A 24,830-nucleotide genomic window follows, 5' to 3' on the forward strand; every position below is an offset into this window, starting at 1 on the left:
GAAGAAAACCTAATGTCAGTTGCTGTGTCTGCATGAGGGTTTCCAGATAGGCCTGTGTGTTAAAGGCTTGGTTCCCAGCATGATGCAATTGGGAGACGGTAGAATATTAAGAGGCAGAACCTCCTGGTAGTTCCAACAGCCCTTGGTGGGGTGCTCTCAGAAAGTGACATGTGGAATCCAGAATTGCCTCTTTCTTTCTGGTTCACGTGGCAAGAATTGGCTCTACCAGGATGTGCTTCATCAACCAGAGGCCCAAAGAAATGGAGACACTCAATCTCAGACTAAGCCTCCAAAACCAACATCCACTGTTCACTGATAGCCTGTGCTGTATAAAGTGGGTGGAAGGTAAGGAATGACTCAATCAACAAAGGCTGTATCAGACCTTACCACGCTGTAATTTTTGAATTATGTGATCAGGGTTGATAGTCATCAGACTGAAGAAGCCAAAATATGTCATGTGTATTTCCCCTCTCTTGGAAGACAGACACTTCCTGATTCCAAACTGTTTATCTTTGCCTTTGATAGACCATGAAGGAAACTATTACCAAGATAAAACCTATGCAAGGCCAGAGCTAATGATGTGGAACTTCCCTAAAAACCCTCTGTTTGTGTGTGTCAGGGCTTGAAGCCTTATATCAATAGACTCACATTTGTCAAATTTCTTTTTCTTCAGCCTCAGATTCCGAGCATAACTGTGTCTATAATATTTCACCCACTACATTTCCTTTCCAATGTGTTTATTTAGCTACTCTGGAGCTCCCCCAACCCCAAACATTCCCTGTCTCCACTCCACATCTACTTTCTCTGCTTGTATAATTCTGTTATTTTAGTTTCAGGAAAAAATGTTCTCTTTAATGAGTGTCAAGTTGAAGTCGCTATTCTTTCTGTTGGAAGAACAAGTTTTCTCAACCCAGCTATTCCTAACACTCTTCTGTCGGGGGTGGAAAGTCACTTAACTGTGAGTCTTATACAGTGAATTCCTACCCAGCTTCCAGAAAGCCAGGGGCAGAACCGAACTGTTATCCCAAGACATGGTGCTCCTATGTTCAGTTAGAAGATGAAGTTAGGAGAAAAGGAAAACAAGCTGATTATGAGTTTCCATGCTTGAGGGTAAATCAACTGTCCAAATAGGCTACAGTGCCACTGGGGCCCTCTGCACTGACCTCTGAGTCCTGCACTTTCTCTTTCCCACTTCTCAGGAGACTTAGAGGCACCACTGTCTGGGTACATGCAAAATGGAACTGCACAGAATGATTCCGTGTAAACTCTGCTGATGGGTAAATGTTTGGATAGTATATGGTTTTTACTTTTTACTGAAATATGATTCCTATACTATGTAGTCAGTGCCTCAGGGATTTGGGTGTGGAGGAGGCCAATTATTCCTATGGTTGGACAGACCAACTCAGTATTAAAGGGGAGACTCTCCTCCAGCAAAGTGTGCCATTCCTGAAAACCCTTGTGAATCTTGGTGAGGATGAGTGTTCAGATCCTAGTAACCACTAGGTTCTAGTGGAGAGGATATCCTGCCAGCAGAGTTCCACCCTCCTCTCCCAGCCCACTATTCATCACACTCTATCACCAAGTCCTTAATTCATGTGAAATAGTTCATACCCAACTCAAATATTCACCCCTCCATAATTTTCCTATTGCAAACTTTTTTTTATTCTTGAACCCACAGTAACTTAAAGTGATTTTCTACATTTTTTCTGTTATTTATCTATACTGACTCAGAATGTAAATACAAACCTTCCTACAATGGGATAATGCTCTTGTACACTGGAAAGATTTGTCACTCATATTGGTTTAATTAAATACTGATTGGTCAGTAGCCAGGCAGAAATTATGGGAAGATTGACCAGACTAAGAAATCTGGGAAGAGGAAAAGAAGAGATGGAATAACCAGCCAGACACAGAAAAAGCAAGATGAGACTGCCTTACTAAGAAAAGACACCAAGCCAAATGGCTAAATATAGATAAGAATTATGGGTTAATTTAAGTTGTAAGAGCTAGTCAATAATAAGCCTGAGCAATAGGCCAAAGAGTTTATAAATAAGCCTCTGTGTATTTATTTAGGACTGAATGACTGCAAGGACAGAAACTTTTGTCAACACCTTTCTTTGCCCCTTGTTCATCTGTACATTCAGTTGATAATACAGTACACATTCCACTGAGTTGCAGTATGTGATAATGAGATAAATGTACATGGGGTTGAAACAGATTTGTCAGATTGAGAACTGCCTGTGATCATGAGGCAGACCTCTGGGTGTGTCTAAGACAATCACATCCCAGTGTTGTGAATGGCTGCTCTATTGGAAGATTCCAAGTTTGAATAGATTATTGGGTGGTAGTAGAACTCTGGAAGGTGGGTCTGACTGGAGGAAGTACTTCATCAGGGCATATCATGTAGAGTTGTATCCTGCCTGGCCTCTTCCTGTTACTCCTCAGAACTACTTCTCATCAGCTGTGACATGAGGTGCTTCTTCCTGCTACCTGTCCACCCTGAGATAAAAGAACTCTGGTGTGGGAGAATTGTCTGTATTCTGTCAATCATGTTTTAAATAAATACTGATTGGTCAGGCAGGAAGTATAGATGGGTCAATCAGACAGGAAGTAGAGGCAGGGCAATGAGAACAGGAGAATTCTAGGAAGGAGAAAACACATTCCTCCCCAGTCCTGCCCAGACCACTGAAGAAGCAGGATGTGGCCTGCCCTGCTGAAAAAGGTACTGAGTCATGGGGCTAACATAGATAAGAATAATGGGTTTATATAAGTGATAAGAGCTAATAAGAAGACTGAGCTAATGGGCCAATCAGTCTATAACCTAATATAGACTCTCTGTGCGATTTTCTTTGGGGGCTTACTGGCTGTGGGGACTGGGCAGGACATAAACCCCAACAAGATGGTGTTCATGTTACAGAACTCCTCAGCAACACACCCTGCTGCCACAGTGTTCTTCCCAAATGCACAAGAGCTGAAACACATCCTTCAACTTTTAAGCTGTTTGTGTCAGGAATTGGTCACAAAGATGAGAAGAAGCTAATTGAATCATGATATGTATAAAAGAGAATTAGGTATTTAGTAAGTGCTCAAATGTCTTGCGATCATGATGACAGTGCTTATTGTTATCAATAATGACCTGGTATAGTCTTGCAAAGTGTTTTGGAGTAAATTCACAGGGACAAAGAGCCATCGGGTTCCCTAAGTATAGGTGACTCTAAAACCCAGTCCCAAACCCAGGTTCTTTAAGAACCACCTGTAATCATCGGCTTTTAATGAAGAGTCAGGATCATCTCATTAGAATATGCTCTGGGCTATAAGACTTACACAGCATTTGGACAAAACTCCAACATAAAGCTAAATTAGAGACTCAAGGACAGCGAATTCTCAGAAGGGAGGAGGCAGTTGACAGCCTTACTGGGTTTTGTTTCATTCTTGGTTTCTGGTGCAGTGGATGTTTTTCAAATGATCTAAATTTGAAAAATCATAGAATTGACCAGAAGTTTCCACTCCCTGTCAGCTAGGAAGATAAGGAAGCTCTTGCGTTTTCCTGCAGAGGTCATCATCAGCCTTCACCTCTTTTGGGTTCTATTTGAACAGCCATCACTGGGCTTGGTGATTTTCCCCATATATTCTTTTACATGTTGTCTGTCCAAAGAAGGCAATAAACTTAGAGAAGAACATAGCCTGACATTCTTTTTGGAGCCCATTTCCAAGACCTTCAAACTCAAGGTTCCCACTGTAAACAGGTCTCTCATTGATCTGAAGCAGGCATCCCCTGGTCCTCCCATTTAGGAACACTGTCCTCTGCAGGCATGAGGAATTTGAAGACACGGCTAGATTTGAATATAATTAAGCCTCCCTGACTCTCTGGCATCCTATTTTTAGGTTTCTGAGAGGACATCACACTGTTTTCCATAATGGTTCTACCCACCCACCTTCCCGGCCACAATGTCCAAGTACTCCCATTCCTCTAGGTACTCATCAACACTTGTTATCTCTGGCCATCCTAATCATAATTGTTTTAATGGCGACATAACAGCTCATGGTTTTGGCTTGCATTTCCTTGATAATTAAAAATGAACATTTTGTCCCATGTCTATTGGCCATTCCTGTCTTACCTGGAAAAAAATGCCTATTCATGACCTTTGCTTACTTTTTTAGTCAAATTTTTTATTTTTGTTATTTAGTTGTAAGATGAAGTGATTCTTTTGGGAGAGTGATTGGAGGATCAACCACTGATCTGAGGAAGAATCTGCAAGAAGGAGTTGTCAGGTCCCAGAGCTGGGGTGGGGGAGGCTTTGAGTGAACAATAGTAACAGTTTTTGTGTTCCTGAATTTGGAAGACTTTAAGCGGTGAAGAGCAACAAAGGGCTCACATGGTTCTCATACTGTAAGTTTTCAAGGAGGTGATGGAGGCAAAATCAGAGAGATGACAGGGGCAGATCCTGATGCATAGGCCATGATGGACTCCCAACAGAGTAACCACAGTGCTAGAGCAATGGAGCCATTCAGTGAGTTAACAGACCTTAATGTCTAAAAGAAAAATAGGCAAAAAACCACAAAGCACCCTGGCGGTATCCTCAAAATATCAAAGAATGTGAACAAATGCCTACTCACCTCATTCCCAAAGAAAAATAAAGGAAAATAAAGTCTTATATGTAGGGGGTGGAGATGCTTGGAGAGCACATATTAAGGATGAGGTGAAGATTAATTATAACATCAAAGTGGATTTTAAATCCATTACTAAGCTAAAATCTGCATCAAAACTCTTGTGTGCCATGCTTGCCCTTCAGTAGGGAAGAGGTTTTATTAATGTGTGAACAGAACACATGGATAGACAGACATGGCCACCTGCTGGCTCACCCTGACATTCAGCCTTCACCCTTTGGGGCTAGTCTTGGTTAGCCATAGCCTGGTGGGATGGTCACAAAGTCTGTGTCTCTGTCTTCTCTGTCTCTCTCCCTTAGTCTGCTTTCCTCACTCTTTCTCATAAACTCCCTATTATTTGTGGGGGGAGACACCCTCTGAAGAATCAAAACATTCTACAAAGTGCTAATGAACACCTCATTTTTAAGACATATAAAAACAATTACTACCAGATAAAAACAAGTATTATCAGCTCTGAACACACAGACAGGTGGTTGCTTCTGATCCTGCAGGGCATGGGTCTGGGTATGATAAGGGCTTATTTACCTGAAATCATGGTGTGTCCAGGGCTAGAGTCCCTGCTGGAGACAAGGAAACACTGTTTTCTTGCTTTTTCTAGAGGCCTCCTACTTTCCTTGGGTTATGATTTCTTCCTCTGTCTTCAAAGCCAGACACAGTATCTCTCTGACAAGGATCTAAGTCACATCTCTCTCTGTCTGGAGGATACTTGATGGAAGAAGTATCTTGTAAAGACCTGCAGTGTATTGAACACACCCCAGTAATCAGGAAAATATGCTCAATGCCAAATCCTCAATCTTACATCTTTCCGTAAATTATGACGGTGACAAGTTTTGGGACTCAGGACACTGGAAGCAGAAAACATTCTGTCTACAACTTAAAACAATTTTATAAAACTGCAATATACTATGAGAAAGTTTTCAGGGCTGGAGAAATGGTGCAGTGGTTAAGAGCACTTACTGTTCTTGCAAAGAACCCAAGTTTGGTTCTTAGCACTCATATCAGATGGCTCACAACTGCTTGCAGTTCTAGTTCGAGAGGATCAGCATGCCTGGCTTCTACAGGCACTTCCTCTTACACAATGTGCACAAGCTCACACAGGCGCACATACTTACAGACACACACACACCATACACACACACACACATGCACATATATACACACACGCACACATACATACATACACATAGACACATGCACACAAACACACACAAACATACACACACACACGAACACACACACACACACACACACACACATCTGTTCTAAATGTTCCAGCTTCACTCCTAACCGTCATGTTTCAGAAGTATGGCAGCATGACCCCTACAATCTCACTGTTGTATCGCCCTTCCTTCGGAGAAACGAGCAAATATCTATTTGTCTCAGATAAGGAACCAACATCATACCAAAGCAACGATTCCACCCCAGCCAGGCTTGGTGAGCCAGTGAGCATACTGGGCTTACTAACGGAAGTATGAAAGAGGGGTTACTTACAGGAGTTTGGGGGAATGAAAAGTATCTGCATCACCAAAAAAGTCCCACCCCACCCTATCCCACAACCTAAAGGAATCTTATCATAGAGTCTCACTATCAGTGAATATCTGCCTCCTATACACTCTAGTCTAGAACCTCCCAAAATCCCTTGCAACTGAGGGACATGAAGGATTAAAGATTGTAATACCAGGGAAGGGTCCGCTGATGCCCCTGTTGTTGTTCTTATTTTGCTGGCTTTCTTGTCTGTGGGGTTAAAGGGTAAAGACGTTATGTGGGGAAAGAAGACACAGACACGCAGCGGTCCCACGTGGGTGCACTTTAATGGGGGAGGGGTAACGGCAGGTAGGTACAGGTGTACAAAACGAAAGGAGAAGCGGGGGGGGAAGGGGAGGGGGGGTCGTGGCAACTCTCGCCTTTTAACGAGGAATGCAAAGGCTTCTGGGAAATGTGTCCTGCGTTTGCGCATGCTGGTATCCATAGTCCAGGGGAATGCTGGGAGCTGTAGTTTCGCAAAGGAACAACATTTTACCCTTTTGGTTTGATTAAAAAAATTGGGGGACCTTAAAGGGTAAGTAATGGGGGCATAGCCCGGTCTCTCATGACTGCTTCCTGCTGGCTTTGGGCATCGAGGGATCCAGGGAGTGTCCGATTATTCTGGTGATGTCCCGCTGGTGTTTGAGGTCATGGCTGGTGTCCAGTCTGCTGGCATCTGAGGTGGCTGATTGAAGACATCGCATCTGTCTGGCTTTTTCTGAGTAGCTGGGTCATCGTTAAGATGCTGGAAGACAAAAGTCACATTAGAGAGGAGGTTAAAGGGGAGATCTAGGGTGGGATTACAGGGGAGATCCAGGGTGGGGAAGTCTTAGAAGGTCTGGGGTTAAGAATGATAAAAAAAAATTAAATGATACTTATTCTGTTAATGATCCGCTTGTGTTTGATTTCTTTAGGTAGGTCGGGCTGGCATCCTGGAGCTTAAAGAAAGTGTCTTAAAAGAAATAGATTTTAACCGTATATTCCTTAACATTTCCGGGGCTACTGCTGCAGTCAGCAGCTAACCTGTTATGTCAAGGAACTCTGTTGAGAATCTGCTTACCGCCTGAGCCCTTGACTCCATATTTGATGATGGTATCTGTAACGACAGCTGGATGGTTATTTATAAATTTAAAGAAGGGAGGGTGTGTTATCACAACGACAGATAGGACCACTGTTTTCCTTAGACTGGGGTAGTGGGGGTTGAATCTGGTGTCTTTAAGCTTGGCAGCTTATCTCCTCGGCTGGCCAGGCGGGTGCAGTTACCATGTGGCAGCGGTTTTGGGTCTTGTCGTTTCTCGTGTGGTACACCTTGAAAGCCACCTCCAGGATCTGTGCCTGTGGGGTTAGGGGACCCTTCTCCAAACGTCTGAGCTTTGCCTTGATGTCTGAGTAGCATTGGTTGACAAAGTGGGTCATCAGGAGCTGTCTGCCCTCCGTGGATTCTGGATCCATGTTTGTGAACTGTAACATAGTTTTAGTAAGACGGTCAAGAAATGCAGAGGGATTTTCCTTAGTGTCTTGGAAAATTTCTGCGAGTTTAGAATAGTTTACTGGTTTGAGAGCAGCTTTACGAAGCCCCACCATGAGGCAAGTTAGGAACCGGTCCCTGGCCAGAATGCCCCCGGGAGAGTTATAAACCCAGTGGGGTTCCTGGTCTGGCACCGCCTCTGCCCCCGGAGGATGGGGAGGCCAGGGTTTGGTGAACTTCATCAGCGTGCAGCCTAGCCTGTTCCCAGACACTCCTGTGCTCCTCGGGAAGTAAGTTATTACAGAGAAACATATAAATATCATGGTAAGTTAGGTTGTAAGGTTGGGTTAAATATTGAAACTCTTTTGTGAAATTAGTGGGGTCAGCTGTGTACGACCCGAGTAACTTAGAAATATGTGGAAGTTCCGATAAGGTGAAAGGAACGTGGACTTTCATCAGGCCCTCCGCGCCAGCCACCTCCCGCAGGGGCAGGATGGTGGCCGGCTTGACTTGATCAGGGCCAGAGTCCGCTGCTGCAGCATGCGAGCACATGAGGGGACGGGTGAAGGAAGGCTCAAGGTGGCAGGTGGGGTTAGAGCCTGAGAGGGTTTTGGAAGATCAAGGGGGCGGGGTAGGGCGGGGAAGTGACCCAGAGGAATCCGAAGACACATCCGACAGTCTGCGTGTCCTGTGGCGAGAGGAAATTTTTAGCTGTTTGCGTGACCTGCTGAGGGAAAAGTGGGGTGAGGTTGGGTCGGAGAGGGAGCGGGTAGGTGACCCAGAAAAATACTTATGCGGGACTCCTGGAGACCTAGGAATGAAACATTTAGAGGCATCATGGGGGGAAGGTGCAGGCGAGTCCTTTCTGTTCCTAGAAGAAACCTTGGAGGAAAGAGGAATGGGTGAGCCATCGCTGTTGTTCAACTGGGCGGAGCGAGAGCGAGTGGCCCCTTGAGGCCGGGGGGGGGGGGTAAATGCCAGGGGGGTGGAGGTTTGTCCGCGGGATCCATGGCAGGAGCAGAGGGTCCCTGGAGGGATGGCATTGATAAGAACATGTGAGCAGGTGAACGGAGGGGTCAATCTTAATGGCCATATAAAAGAATGCCATAATGTACATAATTTCTTTCCATTTAGCTGACCGGTGACAGAAATTGGCCAATTCCATAGAATGTCGGGGTCAAATGAACCCTGAGAAGGCCAATGGAAGGAACTCTGTAAATTGTACTTTGGCCAAGTCTTAGAACATAGGTGGATTAACGTAGGTAGTTTTACGGAGGGAATCAGGGCATGAGGTTTGAGAGCTTCCAGAAGCTTCCCGAGAGGAGAGGATGGGGGAATTGTCTTAGACGGCTTGGAGCCCATGGCTAAAAATGTGAGCCTGTCCGCAAAAGGTACCGGGGTACCACGAACACGGCAGCCCTGAGTATAGGCGTCCGTGTACCCAGGGGACGTGCTATTGCTCAATCGACCCGAGCCCAGCTACCGACGGGGAAAGCCCCAGCTGGGAGGAGACAATTAAGCTTTTGGGGGGCTGACCGTACAGCCCGGAGGCAGTAGAGAGGACAGAAAAAGATTAGAAAAAGAGAGGGAGAAGCTGGAAGCACCGAGCTTCCAGGCATGGACGGAGGCAGGTTTTAGCCGAGGGTGGAAGGCTGGGGGGAAGGGGGAGGGGAGTCGGCAACCTTGCCCAGGACGTGCCAAAGAGAGCCAGCGGGCAGTCTCTGAGCATCCAGGAGGAAGGAAGCCAACTCAGGTGAACTCATGAATCAGTCGGTGTTAGATGGCCGTGGTAAACAGGTGGAGGCAGTTGGGTTGTTGGTTCAAACCTTGTCCCGGTGAGGCCCGAGCTCCGGGAGGCGCCGGGAAGCCCAGAGGCCAGGGCCCCAGGTACCGGGACTGAAAGGTTACGGAGTCGACGGCAGCACCAATTGTTGTTCTTATTTCTGGCTTTCTTGTCTGTGGGGTTAAAGGGTAAAGACGTTACGTGGGGAAAGGAGACACAGACACGTGGCGGTCCCACGTGGGTGCACTTTAATGGGGGAGGGGTAACGGCAGGTAGGTACAGGTGTGCAAAACGAAAGGAGAAGCGGGGGGGAGGGGAGGGGGTCGTGGCGACCCTCGCCTTTTAATGAGGAATGCAAAGGCTTCTGGGAAATGTGTCCTGCGCTTGCGCGCACTGGTATCCATAGTCCAGGGGAATGCTGGGAGCTGTAGTTTCGCAAAGGAACAACACCTGTCCCTAATACAACCTTGTTGTTTTTGCTATTGACCTAGCTATGACTATGTTGGTACATTTGTTTCATTGTTGTGATTACTGAGGCCAAAGCTACATATGATCCATGATAGTGATGGGCTGGTTATGATTTGTGCAGAGGAAAAGCTGACCTACAATACCAGCTATTAGCAGCAGACACAATTACAGAGGATTGATGAGAGGCCAAACTTCTGCAGGGCAACTAACAATGTTTTCAAACCCTATTCATCAATGACTTAAATCGGCGAGACTTGAACTCCCACTGGGGCAACGACAGAGATGGCTTTGTGTCTTCCTGAGTCAGGAACTCAACCGTTTCATGGGTTTCCTCTCTAACAAAGTATGTGGCATTAAAAAACAAATAAATAAACAGGATGTCCTTATTTGAAATAGCCACTACTAGTTTATTTAAATGAATGTTTTCTTTTATCTCTGGGCCTTATCATCTCTGCCCACTACAAACAAGGACAAGTTGTCGTCATCACTTAAACCTGATGGAAATGGAAAGGAGTTGGGATAAATGCAAGTGTGCGAGTAATAATACCCGCTCCTGCCAGTTTGTCTTTTCACTTCCTTCCTCCCCTTGGCAAAGTCTCCCTAAACAAAAGGGAAGGCTCTGTCAGCCCAGCCCCAGCCCAGCTCCCAGTCTGCAGCCTGCAGCCAGCAGGGACGTCCCACAGCAGGCAGACAGGCAGCTCAGGCAGCTCATTTTGAACCTCCCAGATATTTCAGGACTCCAGCCAACCATGTGAAACAGAAGGGCCAGCGGTGAGACTTTGTATATTGTTACTGACTCATGCCATCGAGCTAGCATGTGTTTTGCCATGTGTACCAGGCTTTTTCTTTTTTGGGGCCACCAACCAGCTCCTAAATAATGACATGGATACTTCTTATTCGTTATGAATGCTTGGCCTATCTTAGGTTCATTTCAGGATGGCTCTTTTAACTTAAATTAACCTGTTTCTCTTTATCTACCTTTTGCCCTGGGGTTTTTTACTTTTCTTTCTATATAACTTACTTTCACTATTATTTTGTATCTGGTTAGCTGGAGGCTGCCTGGCTTCTGGCCCCTGGGTGTATCCCTCTCTCCCACTTTCTCTTCTTCTCCCTCTTTCTCCTCATCCTCCTCATCCTCCTCGTCCTCCTCTTCTTCCTCCTCCCCCTCCTCCTCCTTCTTCCTTATTTTCCTCTCTCTCTCTCCTCTCTCTCTCTCTCTCTCTCTCCCTCTCTCTCTCCCATCTCTCTCTCTCTCTCTCTCTCTCTCTCTCTCTCACATACACACACACACACACACACACACACACATACACACATGCCTAGATTTATCCTCCTATTTATTCTCTCTGCCTACCAGTCCACCTATTCTTTCTCTGCCTAGCTACTGGCTGTTCAGCTTTTTATTAGACCAATCAGGTACCTTAGTCAGACTGGCGGGGGGAATGACACAAATGCAACGTAAGCAAAAGTAACACACCCTTACACAGTTCAAGTAATATTCTGCTGCATAAACAAATGTAGCACATCTTTGCCCAGCTAAAATAATATTCCACAGCAGCCATGCATCAGTGAAACAAGCAAAACAGCACAAAGATGTTTGTGGAAATCAAACCTACAGTTAGTATGAAGAAGCAACCTCAGCTCTGTGGGCTGCCCTAATATTGGTGGACACTACCTCCCATCATGACTAATTATCAGATCAAGGGAGAGGATTAGAAAGCCAACCTGAACTCCAACCACAGACCTTCAAAAGAAACAGTATGTGAGATCACCGTGGCTTCCAGCCAGTGTGAGATTGGCAGGAGGGACAGCCCTCATCGGCTGGCTCACTTCTAAAATGACCTTTGACTATGCTACATGGGAATGCCACCACAATGGACGCTGTCTGGATTGTGACGACCCAAAAATGTGAGCCTATTCCACCTCGTCTGAAGGTCATAGAGTTTGAGCTTATTTTTTCTCTCTCAGGTTGTTGACAACAAGCGTGGCTACACACCCTGACCTAGGGTGTGGTTACTTGGTGTTTTGGACATTAAGATGGCTCATAGAGGTGGATCTGCTCTGCACTGACCAAAGATTAGAGAATTCAATCACACTTCTGCTCCTTCTTTTGAAATAAGAGGTTTGACTTAGGGAGTGGCTGCCTGCAGGACACTTGGTTTGGGTGTTTCCACTTTCCTAAGCATCAAATGCTTCTCTCAAGAATTAGTGGACCCTGTCTCAGAAAAACAAAACAAAACAAAACAAAAAACAACAACAAAAAACAAAACAAAAAAAAGAATTAGTGGCTTGATGTGTCAAGTATTGGGGGGAAAATCCCTGTTCTGGTTGTCCTTTATATCATGTTAGAACAATCTTCTACCTTTGTCCCCTTTTTGTATTGGGACATAAAAGTGTGCGGAAAATAAACACAGGTGAATTCAGCATTTAGTATTCGCTGAGTTGCCCTTCCGTTAGTATTCTCTGTCTCTCTGTCTTTCTTATCTGTTTCTCCTCCTTACCATTTTCTAATCTTCACACTCCTACCCTGGAGAGTATGAACCCACCGTGGCTAGGATTATGGCAGAAGTCACCCCTAAAAAGTGACTCCCAACACACTGCAGCTCAACGTGGCATGGCTTGAGACACTGGAAGAGTTCTGTTACTGGTTTTATGATCTTTAGTCTTCTCCAGGGACAAGCTTAGAGGTCCTTCTGAGAAAGGAACAGAGTTGAATTCATTAGTTGGTTAGTCACAACAACCACATTTCTGATTTCTATGACCACTTCAGAGGAAATCAAAGATACTGAGAATCAGCAGAGGCCTGGGAAGCTGTATGCCCAGAGAATGGTGGAGAAATGCCAGCAACTCTGTCAAAGGAACAATGATGGTCAATGAGACAAGTCTGGAGGGACTTTTGAAACAGCAAGTTGACACACAAATGACCAAAGAGAATCACACCTACCACGTGACCAGGTGGTCTCTTAATTCTCCACAGTCACCCCCATCCCCACCCCCAGCAATGTGGAGCCTGAGCAGGTGGAAACTCTCCTCTCATGAAATCAGAGCTAATATCCCCATAGTTGGCTTGCACCGACTCCCACAGCCCTTCCAAACCTCTCACAGCACACCTGGGCTTCAGCAGATCTAAGACCTAGATCTTTGCTGCAGAATCCACTATTAGCCTGAGATGCCAAGTGCAATTTGAGGTGACACTCCTGGGTTGGCTTGTCCTCGTCCAAGAATTCGGCCTTTTTATGCCTCTGATCTCAAAGTCCTCACTGCTGAGCCCTTTCTGAAGGGTGTCACCTGCAGACTCAGATAATCAGTCAGCTCCTGCTGTGCCTGCAGGAGGACAAAGCTGGGACCTCTCAGCGAGGACCTAGAACAGAGCCAAAGCTTCCCTGATGTAGACCCATCTCCCGAAGCCAGCGTCCAAATGGTCTGTGTCCTCAGCAACTCCCTGCCATTTCCAGTGTGACGGTTTTGCAACTGCAATGAAGCCCCCAAGACAATCAGTTTACAAAGAGGAAAGACTCATTTGGGGCCACAGTTAGTGAAGGGAATTTCAGTACATTGTTGCTTTGGGACTGTGACTTCACAGGACAGTGTGGTGGGGGCATATGGCAGAGGAAGTTACTTTTCTCTTGACAGCCAGGAAGTGAAGAGGGAGATCAGGAGGAAAGGGCTGGGATCCCTTCCAAGACCCCATCTCCAGGAGTCAACTTCCTCCCTCTAGACTCTACCTCTTAAAGGTTCTACCAACTTCCAGTAGCACTACAGGGGGTGACTGAGCCCTTATAAGTTCTGTGGAGAGTAAGGGCCTCAAGAAGGGGGCAACTCAATTGCTATGGAATCTGTGAAGAATCACAAAGCTTTGAAAGTAATAAGCATGAGCTACAAAATAATTCTCTTTGGTCGTCCTTGACCAACTGCCTCTTTCAGGAGATGTTTAGACTTGGCTGTCAACTTAATAAGATTTAGAATTGCCACAGAAACACATCTCTGGCCACATCTGCGAGGGAGTGTCTATCTAGTTAAGTTTCTATGAGTTAATTGAGGTAGGAATACCCACCCTAAATGTGAGCAGTAGCCTTCTGGGAGATGAGGTCTTGGACTTTAGAGAGGAGGGAAATCAAGCTGACAGCCAGCCTTCACCTCTCTTTCTCCTCACTGCAGATGGAGTGTGACCAACTCCCTCATGCTTTAACCACCATGCTTTCTCTGATACGACGGACTGTACACTCAAGCTGTGAGCTAAAACACTCATTTCTTAAGCTGTTTTTGTGAGGTACTTTGTCACATCAATGGAAAAAAATAACAAATAAATGTGTCTACACAACAGTAGGTGGCCCAAGAAAGAAGGCAAACAGAGTAAAGAAGTTAAGGTGATGGTATATGTGTTCACTTCTTCCTGTCTTCAGTTTGGGACATTTCTCGTGAGTAACTTACCCTAGTTAGTGATCCTGTTTTAAACAGCATCAGATAGGCAGGCATTAACTGCATGAATTGAGTCCCTGTCTTAGTTAGGGTTTCTGTTGCTGTGGAGAGACACACTGACCATGGCAACATTATTATCATGGTCAGACATGGCAGGAGCGGGCAGACATGGTGCTAGAGAAGGAGCTGACAGTCCTACATCTTGACCTGCATGCAAAAGGAAGTAAGTTGTAATACTGGGCAGAGCTTGAATATAGGAGACCTTAAAACTCACCTCCACAGTGACACACTTCCTCCAACAAGACAACACCTCCTAATAGTTCTACTCCCTATGATCTTCTGGGGGCCAATTACATTCAAACTGCCACATTCCCACTCCTTGCCCCCCATAAGATTGTGACAATACCATAAAGCAAAATGCACTTAATCCAACTTCAAAAGATTTCATGGTCTATCACAGTCTCAACAATATTTAAAAGTTCAAAGTCTCTTCTGAGATTCATGCAATCTCTTAACTGTAATCCCTTATAAAATAAAAATTAAAAAAAACAAATCACATACTTTCAACATATAATTGCACATAATATATATTACCATTTCTAAACATAGGGAAGAGAGCATAGCTGGACCAAAGCAAGACTGAAAACCATCCGCGCAAACTCCAAACTCTGCATCCCAATGACTGATGTCAAAACTCTCTTCAGTTCTCTAACTTCTTTCAGTTTTGTTGACTGTAACACATTTCTCTCTCTTGGGCTGGTTCCACTCCCTGTCAGCAGATCTTTTTGGCAGGTATCCCATGGCTCTGGCATCTTCAGTATTTGGGGGTCTCCAATGCAATCCAGGTTTTATTTTTACAGCTTCAGGCAATGACTTCTCTAGGACTCCATCCGGGGACACCCCTGACACACTCCTGGCCTCAGTAGCTTTCCTTAATCTCTCTTTGACTCTAAAACCAGAACCACGTGGGTGAAGCTGCCAAATTCTGCTTGCTGAAGCTGGAACATATTCCCCTTGTTCAATTACATCTTTCCCTGCTGTAGAATATTATTTTAAGATGTGTTACATTTTTTATGCTGTGGAACATTTGTTTTAATGATGCAAAGATGTGTTGCATTCTTTTATGTTATGTTTGTTTACTCTGTGAAGTTGTGTACCTGTCTATAAAACCTGATTGGCCTAATAAAGAGCTGAGTGGCCAATAACAAGGCAGGAGAAAGGATAGGAAGTGCTGGCACGCAGAGAGAATAAATACAAGGAGAAAATTGAAGATAGTAAGAACAAGGAGAGGAAGGTGCTACGGGCCAGCCACCCAGCCAAACAGCCAGTCACAGAGTAAGAGTAAGACTTAGAGAAGTAAGAAAAGGAAAAAATGCAGAGACAGAAAGTTGATGAAATAATTGAAAGTCAAGAGAAGCTGACAAGAAACAAGTCAAGCTAAGGCCAGCCTCTGCCTTCTGAGTGCTGGGATTAAAGGTGTGCCCCACACCCAGTTCTAAGTTTTTCTTTGACTCCTTTTCACGAGTTGAAAACTTAGCTGGGTGGGATCATATCCTAAGACTGTGATTCCACTCACCACTGTCCATATTGTATTTCTTACTCTATTTATCTCCTTGAACACAGGGCTTAGTTCCATTCCATTTCCTGGTGCTCTTTTTGTTCCTCAAATTGCACATTTTTCACTTTTCCTTGCTCAATTTGCTCCCTTTTACTATAAATCTTTACAAGCATGAACACTAGTAACCACATAACAGAGTCTACACTAAGATATTGTGAAATTTCCTCTGCCAATGGAATTAACCCAAATTTCTTCATTTTAGCCCCAGGCATACTGTTTGGACAAGGACAAATAGCAGTCACATTATTTACCAAAATATCACAAGAATGATAGCTAGGCCACATATTAATATTCTTCTCCTCTGAAACCTCTTGAGGCAGGCCCCCACTGTCTTCCATGCCCCTACTAGTATGGCACATTAAGCAGCACTTAAAGCATTCAACTGCTTTTCTAACCCACAGCCCCAAGGCCCATATTCATTCAAACAAAAGTGTGGTCAGGCCTATCACAACAATACCCCAGTCCCTGGTACCAATTTCTATGAAGAGACACTATGACGACAGCAACTCTTATAAAAGAAAACACTTAAATAGGGTGGCTTATATTTTCAAAGGTTTAGTCCACTATTATCATGGTGTAACATGTTGTCATGCAGACAGACATGGTAATGGAGAAGGAGCTGGGAATTCTACATCTTGATACCTTAATCTACAGGCAACAGAAATTAAACTGAGATATTGGGCATTGTCTCAGTATATAAGAGCTCTCAAAGTCCTTCCCCACAGTGACACTCTTCCTCCAACAAGGAAATACCTACTCCAACAAGCCACACCCTCTGATAGTCCACTCCCTATTGGTGTGGGATTCCCCTCCATATGCTGTGAATACGTTTTATTACCATTAGTTAATAAAGAAGTTGCTTCAGCCCATGGCTGGGCAGAATAAAGCCAAGCAGAAGATCCAAACAGAGATATATAGAGTAGGTATGGTCAAGCCATGTAGCTGATGAAGAAGAAAGACAGCAAAAAGACTTACGGGTAGGCCAGAGCTTTGTGGTGATTGATTAATGGAAATGGGTTAATTTAAGATATGAGTTAGCCAGGAATATGCCTGAATTATTGACCAAGCAATGTTTAATTAATATAGTTTCTGTGTGATTTTTTTCTTTCTTTCTTTCTTTATTTATTAAGGATTTCTGCCTCCTCCCCGCAACCGCTTCCCATTTCCCTCACCCTCCCCCGATCAACTGCCCCTCACTCCTCAGCCCAAAGAGCAATCAGGGTTCCCTGACCTGTGGGAAGCCCAAGGACCGCCCACCTCTATCCAGGTCTCCTAAGGTGAGCATCCAAACTGCCTAGGCTCCCCCAAAGCCAGTACGTGCAGTAGGATCAAAAACCCACTGAGATTGATCTTGAGTTCTCAGTGTTCCTCATTGTCCACTATGTTCAGCGAGTCCAGATTTATCCCATGCTTTTTCAGACCTAGGCCAGCTGGCCTTGGTGAGTTCCCGATAGAACATCCCCATTGACTCAGTGTGTGGGTGCACCCCTTGTGGTCCTGAGTTCCTTGCTCGTGCTCCATCTCCGTCTGCTCCTGATTTGGACCTTGAGATTTCTGTCCCGTGCTCCCATGTGGGTCTCTGTCTCTGTCTCCTTTCATCGCCTGATGAAGGTTAATATTCATGAGGATGCCTATGTGTTTGTCTTTGGATTCACCTTCTTATTCAGCTTCTCTAAGAACATGAATTATAAGCTCAATGTCCTTTATTTATGGCTAAAAACCAAATATGAGTGAGTACATCCCATGCTCCCCTTTTTGGGTCTGGCTAACCTCACTCAGGATAGTGTTTTCTATTTCCATCCATTTGTATGCAAAATTCAAGAAGTCCTTGTTTTTTACTGCTGAGTAATACTCTAATATGTATATATTCCATACTTTCTTCATCCATTCTTCCATTGAAGGGCATCTAGGTTGTTTCCAGGTTCTGGCTATTACAAACAATGCTGCCATGAACATAGTTGAGCATATACTTTTGTTGTATGATAGGGCCTCTCTTGGGTATATTCCCAAGAGTGGTATTGCTGGATCCAGGGGTAGGTTGATCCCGAATTTCCTGAGAAACCGCCACACTGCTTTCCAAAGTGGTTGCACAAGTTTGCATTCGCACCAGCAATGGGTGAGTGTACCCCTTTCTCCACAACCTCTCCAGCAAAGGCTATCATTGGTGTTTTTTATTTTAGCCATTCTGACAGGTGTAAGATGGTATCTTAAAGTTGTCTTGATTTGCATTTCCCTGATCACTAAGGAAGTTGAGCATGACCTTGAGTGTCTTTTGGCCATTTGAAGTTCTTCTGTTGAGAATTCTCTGTTCAGCTCAATGCCCCATTTTATAATTGGGTTGATTAGCCTTTTACGGTCTAGTTTCTTGATTTCTTTATATATTTTGGAGATCAGACCTTTGTAAGTTGCGGGGTTGGTGAAAATCTTCTCCCAGTAAGTGGGTTGCCTCTTTGTCTTAGTGACAGTGTCCTTTGCTTTACAGAAGCTTCTCAGCCTCAGGAGGTCCCATTTATTCAATGAGGCCCTTAGTGTCTGTGCTGCTGTTGTTATATGTAGGAAGTGGTCTCCTGTACCCATGTGCTGTAGAGTACTTCCCACTTTCTCTTCTATCAGGTTCAGTGTGTTTGGACTGATATTGAGGTCTTTAATCCATTTGGACTTGAGTTTTGTGCATGGTGATAGATATGGATCTATTTTCATTCTTCTACATATTGACATCCAGTTTTGCCAGCACAATTTGTTGAAGATGCTCTCTTTTTTCCATTGTATACTTTTAGCTCCTTTATCGAAAATCGGGTGTTCATAGGTTTGTGGGTTAAAGTCAGGGTCTTCTATTCGATTCCATTGGTTGACTTCTCTGTTTTTATGCCAATACCAAGCTGTTTTCAATACTGTAGCTCTGTAATAGATTTAGAAGTCAGGGATGGTAATGCCTCCAGACAATCCTTTATTGTATAAGATTGTTTTGGCTATCCTGGGTTTTTTGTTTTTCCATATAAAGTTGATTATTGTCTTCTCCAGATCTGTGAAGAGTTTTGATGGGATTTTGATGGGGATTGCATTGAATCTATAGATTGCTTTTGGTAGAATTGCCATTTTTACTATGTTGATCCTCCCAATCCAAAAGCAAGGGAGGTCCTTCCATTTTCTGGTGTCTTCTTCAATTTCTTTCTTCAAAAACTTATAGTTCTTGTCAAATAGATCTTTCACTTCCTTGGTCAGAGTTACCCCAAGATATTTTATGCTATTTGTGACTATCGTGAAAGGTGAAGCTTCTCTGATTTCCCTCTCTGCCTCCTTATCCTTAGTGTATAGGAAGGCAACTGATTTTTTGGAGTTGATCTTGTATCCTGCCACATTACTAAAGGTGTTTATCAGCTGTAGGAGTTCTTTGGTAGAATTTTTGGGGTCGCTTATGTATACTATCATATCATCTGCAAATAACGAAAGCTTAACTTCTTCCTTTCCAATACGATTCCCCTTGATCTCCTTATGTTGTCTTATTGCTATTGCTAGAACTTCAAGCACTATATTGAAGAGGTATGGAGAGAGTGGACATCCTTGTTGTGTTCCTGATTTTAGTGGGATGGCTTTGAGTTTTTCTCTGTTTATTTTAATGTTAGCTGTTGGCTTGCTGTAAATAGCTTTTATTATATTTAGGTATGACCCTTGTATCCCTATTCTCTCCAAGACCTTTATCATAAAGGGGTGTTGAATTTTGTTGAATGCTTTTTCAGCATCTAATGAAATGATCATATGTTTTTTTTCTTTCAGTTTATTTATATGGTGGATTACATTGTTAGATTTGCGTATGTTGAACCAGCCCTGCATCTCTGGGATGAAGCCTACTTGATCATAATGGATAATTTTTCTAATGTGTTCTTGGATTGGGTTTGCCAGTATTTTATTGAGAATTTTTGCGTTGATGTTCATGAGTGAGATAGGTCTGTAATTCTCTTTCTTGGTTGGGTCTTTGTGTGGTTTTGGTTTCAGGGTAACTGTAGCTTCATAAAAGGAATTTGGCAATGACTCTTCTGTTTCTATATTGTGAAATACATTAAGGAGTATAGGTATTAGTTCTTCTTGGAAGTTCTGGTAGAATTCTGCATTGAAACCATCTGGTCCTGGGCATTTTTTCGAAGGGAGATTTTTGATAACCGTTTCTAATTCTTCGCAAGTAACCGGTCTATTTAGATCATTCACCTGGTCTTGGTTTAGCTTTAGTATATGGTACTTATTTAAAAAATGTCCATTTCTTTTGTATTTTCCAGTTTTGTGGCATACAGGCTTTTGTAGTAAGATCTAATGATTCTTTGAATTTCCTCTGTGTCTGTGGTTATGTCCCCCTTTTCATTTCTGATCTTATTTATTTGCGTGTTCTCTCTCTGTTGTTTAATTAGTTTGGATAGGGGTTTGTCGATCTTGTTGATTTTCTCCAAGAACCAGCTTTTTGTTTCATTGATTCTTTGGACTGTTTTCTGTGCTTCTATTTTGTTGATTTCAGCCCTCAGTTTTATTATTTCCAGTCTTCTACTTCTCCTGGGCGCGTCTGCTTCTTTTTTTTTCCTAGAGCTTTCAGGTGTGTTGTTAAGTCCCCAATGTATGCATTCTCCGTTTTCTTTAAGTGGGCACTTAGTGCTATGAACTTTCCTCTTAGCACTGCTTTCATTGTGTCCCATAGGTTTGAGTATGTTTTCCCTTTATTTTCATTAAATTCAAGGAAGACTTTAATTTCTTTCTTGATTTCTTCCTTGACCCAGTTGTGGTTCAGTAGTTGACTGTTCAGTTTCCATGAGTTTGTCGGTTTTTTGGGGGGTAGCATGGTTGTTGCCTTCTAACTTTAATCCGTGGTGATCTGATAAGACACAGGTGGACACTGGTATTTTTTTGTATCTGTGGAGGTTTCCTTTGTCCGAGTATGTGGTCAATTTTTGAGAAGGTTCCATGAGCTGCAGAGAAGAAGGTATATTCTTTCCTATTTGGATGGAATGTTCTATAGATGTCTGTTAAGTTCATTTGCTTCATTACCTCCAATAATTCTCTTAATTCTCTATTAGATTTCTTTCTGATTGACCGGTCTCTTGGAGAGAGAGGTGTGTTGAAGTCTCCTACTACTAGTGTGTGTGGTTTGATGTCTGCCTTGAGTTCTAGTAATATTTCTTTTACATAAGTAGGTGCTTTTATATTGGGGGCATAGATATTCAGGATTGAGACGTCATCCTGATGAATTGTTCCTGTTATGAGTATAAAGTGACCATCTCGGTCTCTTCTGATTGATTTTAATTTGAAGTCAGTTTTGTTAGAAATTAGTATGGCCACACCTGCTTTTTTCTTAGGACCATTTGCTTGAAACACCTTTTCCCAACCCTTTACTCTGAGTAGGTGCCTGTCTTTGTGGTTGAGATGTGTTTCTTGCAAACAGCAGAATGTTGGATCCTGTTTTCATATCCAATCTTTTAGCCTGTGCCTTTTGATAGGTGAATTGAGCCCATTAATATTAAGTGATATTAATTACCAGTGGTTGTTTACTCCGGTTATTCTTATTGCTGTTGGTAGTAGAGATTGTGTGTCTCCCTTTTTTGAGATATGCTGGTGAAGGGTCACTAGATGCCTGGGTTATTGTAGGCAGTATTGACAGTGTTGGATTCCTTGGGTTGCGATTTTCCTTCTATTACTTTCTGTAGGGCTAGATTTGTGGCTACATATTGTTTAAATTTGTTCTTATCCTGCAATGTCTTGTTTTCTCCATTGATAATGAACGATAGCTTGGCTGGGTATAGTAGTTTGGGTTTGCATCGATGGTCTCTTAGCTTCTGCAGTACATCTATCCAGGACCTTCTGGCTTTCATAGTTTCCATAGAGAAGTCAGGTGTAAGTCTGATCGGTTTACCTTTATAAGTTACTTGCCCTCTTTCCTTTGCAGCTCTTAATATTCTTTCTTTAACCTGAATATTTTGTGTTTTGATTATTATATGGCGAGGAGATGTTTTTCTTTGATCCAGTCTGTTTGGTGTTCTGTATGCTTCTTGAATATTTAAATGAATATCTTTCTTTAAGTTGGGAAAGTTTTCTTCCATAATTTTGTTGAAAATATTTTCTGGGCCATTGAGCTGTGACTCTTCTCCTTCTTCTATTCCTATTATTCTTAGGTTTGGTTTTTTTATTGTGTCCCATATTTCCTGAATGTTTTGTGTTGAGAATTTGTTGGCTTTGCTGTTTTCTTTGATCTGTTTGTTTATTTTCTCTATGGTGTCCTCAGCATCTGAGATTCTTTCTTCTAGCTCTTGTATTCTATTGATTATGCTTGTTTCTGTAGACTCTGTTCGTTGACCTAGATTTTCCATATCCAGCTGGTCCTCAGTTTGTATTTTCTTCCTTGCCTTCATTTCAGTTTTCAATTCTTGAACTGTTTCCATTACCCGTTTGATCGTTTTTTCTTGGTTTCCCAGGGTATCATGTATGTATTTACTCATTTCTTCAAACTTTTTATTATACTTCTCATCCATTTCTATAAGGGCATTTTTTACATGTTGTTTAAGGGACTCTATTGCCTTCATAAAGTCAATTTTTTCCACTTCTTCTGTGTTAGGTTGTTCAAATACTTCTGTTGTAAGATCATTGGGTTCTGGTGTTTTCATGTTGTTTTTCAGATTATTGGGTGAATTCTTGCCTTGGCGCCTGCCCATCTCCTCCTATTGATCCTATCTAATGGGTCTTTTAAAAACCGGATCAGGTTTCCCTGCTGGCCAAGGGATCCGCTTACAAAATGCCCTCGCTCTGTTTCCTGGTTCCTGCCGCAGGCCAAGAACCCTCTCACCCCTCCGAAGGGTCTTCAGGACAGGACCAGGCTCCCTGTGTGCCAGTGACCTGGCCCACCAAAGGCAAACCTCTTTGATTTAATTGTAGTAGGGCGATCTGCTCTCCTTATTGCACGCTTTTCCCCGCCGCTTGGGTCTGCCGCTGCGCTGGTCCCCCAAAGCCTCTTCCTGAATGCAGTGTTGCTCCGCAGCCGCGCAGCCTCGTCTGGCCACCGTGCCTGGCCGCCACGCCACCGCGCCTGGCCGGCACGTCTGGCTGCTAGCCACCTCTGTGCGTCTGGCCGCCGCGCCGCCTCTGTGCCAGTTTCTGTGTGATTATTTCAGGTCTTAGTGACCGGGAAATGAATGATCAGTCTCCACCTACACCCTATGAGTTTATGGGGCCAATTACATTCAGACTACCACAGTCCCTCACTGTTACATTGGACTCCTTTATACTTCAGCACATCAGAATATTACTGGATTTAAAGATGTATGAGAATGGATGCCAACCCAACATGACTGGTGTCCCATTAGAAAAGAGAGACCACAGAATTGTGTATGCACCGGGAAAAGACTGTGTGAGGTTTTGGTGAGAAAAATAGGTTCCTGAACCCATGGAGAGAAATCTCAGGAGACACAACACCTGCCAATATCTTTCTCTTGGTGTTGCAGCTTCCAGAGCTGTGAGATCACAAGTTTCTGTTTTACCCCTGTCTGTAGCATTTAATTACCAGTCTTTATAGGTAAAGCACACACATTCTGAGAGCCAGTGGAGTCTGCCTGACTGTTCAGTGTGGGGTGATTGTTTGGGAGGGAATGGACATCGGTGTGATGGTCGACCTCTCTACAACAGATCAGGAAGACAACGAAGGTATTGTATTATGTAAATTACTTGAAGGATGAATCATTGGAAACTGTTCAAGAGTTTTAGTACCTTGACATCACAAACTCCTTGAAAATAAGAAACATAACTACAAAATTAATTTAGTTCATTTTTAATGACACACATCCCTCTGTTTCCTCAGCAATGTGAACAAGAGGCAGGCGGCACAGAGTGAACTTCAAACAGAGGATGAGAACATTGCACAGAGACAATAAATGTACTTGGCAGATGAATGATTAAAGGATGGACACAATTAAAGGAGCGTTAAGAAAGGGAGGGGTAAAGGTGTTCCCAGCCCCCATTCCCCACATCCTGCCTCCTCCACATCCGTACTTTCAGTAAATGAGGCTAACAGGGCCTTTGGGGCCATTGGATTAGCCTTCCAGCTTCTCACCAAGAGGCAAAGAGCTTAGGAGGCTGAGGTGCCCACATTTCCCAGATCCCATGCGCCTCTTTCCCATTCCCCTCTGGCACCTGGGGCCATCCAGTTGCCCACTCTCCCTGCCTCCTCTTAGTGTGTAAAGTGAAGCTAGGAACCAGGAGAGGGAAGAGAAGGTGCTGGGTGGCTGAGGGCCCAGAGCTGGCCCTCCTTGCAGATTGGGATCCTGTCACTTAATATCATAGAAATGCTGTTCTGAATCCAAGCCTAACATTCCATATGTGTAGTAAGCTGTGCTTGTCAAAGTAGGAGGAGAGTATTTATTTCACGTGAGGCAGTGTGCTTGACTTATAACGTCCCATACTGGATGCAAAGTAACATGAATCCCTGCACTAACCAGCTTTCTGAAGCGATGGAAAAATACTCAAGAAAAAAATTAGAAAGATTTATTTTATCTCATAATTTCAGGAGATTTGGTCCATAGTTACCTGGCCAGGATACTTTGGGCCTTTAGTAGCACAGCGCAGTGTGGATGGGATCACGTGATTAAGAGGTCTGTTCACTTGGTGACAGCTAGGGAACAAAGAGGGCACAAGAGTGTTATGACCTTATTTAGCTTCTCTAGGATCACTAATTATAGGCTCATTGTCCTTTGTTTGTGGCTAGAAACCAAATATGAGTGAGTACATCCCATGTTCCTCTTTTTGGGTCTGGCTTACCTCACTCAGGATAGTGTTTTCTATTTCCATCCGTTTGTATGCAAAATTCAAGAAGTCCTTGTTTTTTACTGCGGAGTAGTACTCTAATATGTATACATTCC

Source organism: Microtus oregoni, unplaced genomic scaffold, assembly GCF_018167655.1.
Source record: "Microtus oregoni isolate MIOR12 unplaced genomic scaffold, Mior012 000070F_ref0000104, whole genome shotgun sequence".
In the NCBI taxonomy this organism is placed as follows: Eukaryota; Metazoa; Chordata; class Mammalia; order Rodentia; family Cricetidae; genus Microtus; species Microtus oregoni.